The following is a 2826-nucleotide window of genomic DNA, read 5'->3' on the forward strand; positions in this document are numbered from 1 at the left end:
CTACCTTTCAAGTAAAATGAAAATAAATAAATTAAAAAGTAATTCTCTTTAAAGAGACATAGGCTTTAAACCGTTTAGTCTGTGTGTGGAGCCCTACTATTAGTAAGAGCAGCAGAAACGGCTCTTTTAAAAAAAATTTTTTTTTTTTTTTTTTGAGTGACAGGGATAGACAGACGAAGACAGAGGGAGAGAGCGAACTTCGATATGCTCGTTCACTCCCCAAATGGGCACAACAGCCAGGTTTGGGCCAGCAGAAGCCTGGAGCCAGGAGCTCCATTCTGGTCTCCCACATGGATGCGAGGGCCCAAGTCCCCAGGCCATAATCCGAGATGCCTTCCCGGCCGTTAGCAGGAATGCTGGGTGGGAAACAGAGCTGCCGGGTTGCAAGCCGCAGCTTACCCCACTGCGTCACACTGCCAGCTCCGACATAAATGGCTTTTAAAAGATACCAGCCCTGTTGTAAGCGCTTTATGTCTGCTAATTAACTTTAATGTTCACAACAGTAACCCCATGTCGAAGACACCCTCAGGAGACCCCTTTTACAGGTGCGAACACTGAGATCCGGCGGTGCGGTAACTAAGGTTACACAGCCGGCAGTGGTGGAGGAAGCACTGGGGCTGGGGGGTTGGCTCCGCCCTCCTCCACCGCCTCGGGGTCAATGGTGAGCCGAGCCGCTCAGCTCCACCGCTTGGTAAACACCGACTGCCCCAAGCAGTCTGTAGGGAAGCCTTCCAGGAACTTGGAGGCCCAGCCCCAGGGTCTCTGAGGCGCTGTGGAGGAGACTTAGGGGTTCAGTTCGCTTCCTCCGCCTAGGAGAGAGCAGGGGCCCAGCAGCCTCAGCTGGGCTCTTTGATCCTTGATGTTCCAGAGGAAAAACTCGAGGAAGTTGCCTGCGGATCGGCCCGCTGCTCCAGCACGGGAGCCGCCGCCCCTGGGCCCAGTGAGCCCCTGTCCCCACCACGCTCCTGTCTACGCCAGAATACCTAGAAAGTTCGCCCTCTTCTACCGGCTTCTGCCTCGGTGAGCTCCTTCCTCGGAGATCGCAGCGTTCCTAAGGGTCACACTAACCAGTTCAGTACTTGATTTTAAACAAAGCTCAATTGTTTATCTGACTTTTTTTTTTTTTTAAGATTTATTTATTTATTTGAGAGGCAGAGCTAGAGAGACAGAAAGCTGTTCCATCCGCTGGTTTACTCCCCAAATGGCTGCAATGGTGGGAAGTGGGCCCATCTGGAGCCGGGAGCCTGGAGCTCCTGCTGGGTCTCTCAAGGGGGTGCAGGGGCCCAAGTGCTTGGGCCATCTTCTACTGCTTTCCCAGGCCATAGCAGGGAGCTGGATGGAAGAGGAGCAGCCAGGACACAAAATGGCGCCCACATGGGATGCCGGCACCACAGGCAGAGGCTTGACCTACTATGCCACAGTGCTGGCCCTGTTATTTGACAATTTTACTGGATATCTCTTGCCTCTGATTAAGTGATAAATATTTACAAGACAGAAGCTAGGTCTCATGCTTCATTGCTATTTCTCCAATAGGCCCCAAACCATGGAGTGGGTGTTCACTCTGTATTATCTAAATGAATAAATTATATTTACTAGCCAGTGTAGTTTAGATGGCAATACATAGAATGGTTAAGAACACAGGCTCACCCTCTCTTTACTAGTTGTGTGCCCCTTTATGGCTTACTTTTCTTGCTTGTAAAATAGGGATAAAGTTTCTCATTCATGTATAGTGTGCTTAGCCCAAGCCCAGCATGTAAGAAATGTTCAACAGGTGTTAGCAGCTAATACTTTTGGTAATACTAATTTCCTGGGAAAGGAAGGTTTTATTGGCTATTCAGCATCTTTGCTACAAGTGAAGTCAAATTTAATCAGCAGGTTGCTTGGTAAGCATGATTTAGTTGGCTCTGGAGACTGTGGGCCGTAGTGGAGCAAGAATGGAATTGAAGCCAGACAGGAGTTCAGATGTCACCTGTGAACCTAGTTGTGACATTGTATCTTAAAAAAAAAAAAAGCACATTTTATTTCAGAAGAGTTTTAAGTTTACAAAACCAAAATTGTGAGGTAGTAATACAGAGCGGTATGCACCCTCATCCCATTTCTGCCATTAACATCTCATACCGGTATCTTTGTCACAATTAATGAACCACACCCAGTTTCTCCTTTTTTTTTTTTTTTTTTTTTTATTATCCAAAACCCTTTTCTCCCTCCCATGCCATCCAACCTCCAGATCTTGGTTTTTATGAGCTTCAGTTTGTTTGTTTGCAAGATGGAAATGACAGTAGGTATCCCATTAGGCTGTTGTGTGCTTCAGATATGATTATAAAGTACCTAGCTGACAACTTGACACAAAAAGGAACTTTGGTAAGCCATGGTCTCAGTATCACCAAGCCTGTGGTGTTCCTCTCTGCAGAGAACGTGTTGGCTTGGTAGATGAGGCATCTGTGGTTTTCATTGACCCTTCTATGCTAGAAAGTTCTAATCCTCTGAATTCACTATGGTGCCTCTGTCTGATTCTTGGTGCTTAACTAAGCCACTTCTGTTTCATGCTTGCATGCACTCACATCGGGAATTTATGCTCAACAGCTCAGTAGCTTATTTTTCGTGGATGCATATAGACCATCCTTGTTTTATTAGCTAACTGCTTCTCAGCTGATCAAACCCTCAGTCTATGGATGTTGTCCATTCCATTTGGGTGCTGCTTCGTGCAGTGAAGGGCAGCCTTCAGTGATGTGCCGCAGTGTTCGGCCCACAGGGAGGCTCCCGGACCACCCAGGAGAGAACGTCTCAGGCCCAGTGAATGGCGAGTTTGTAGGGGCTGAAGAGTTC

Source organism: Oryctolagus cuniculus, chromosome 13 (genome assembly GCF_051225735.1).
Source record: "Oryctolagus cuniculus isolate XC-2025 breed Fujian yellow rabbit chromosome 13, ASM5122573v1, whole genome shotgun sequence".
NCBI lineage: Eukaryota > Metazoa > Chordata > Mammalia > Lagomorpha > Leporidae > Oryctolagus > Oryctolagus cuniculus.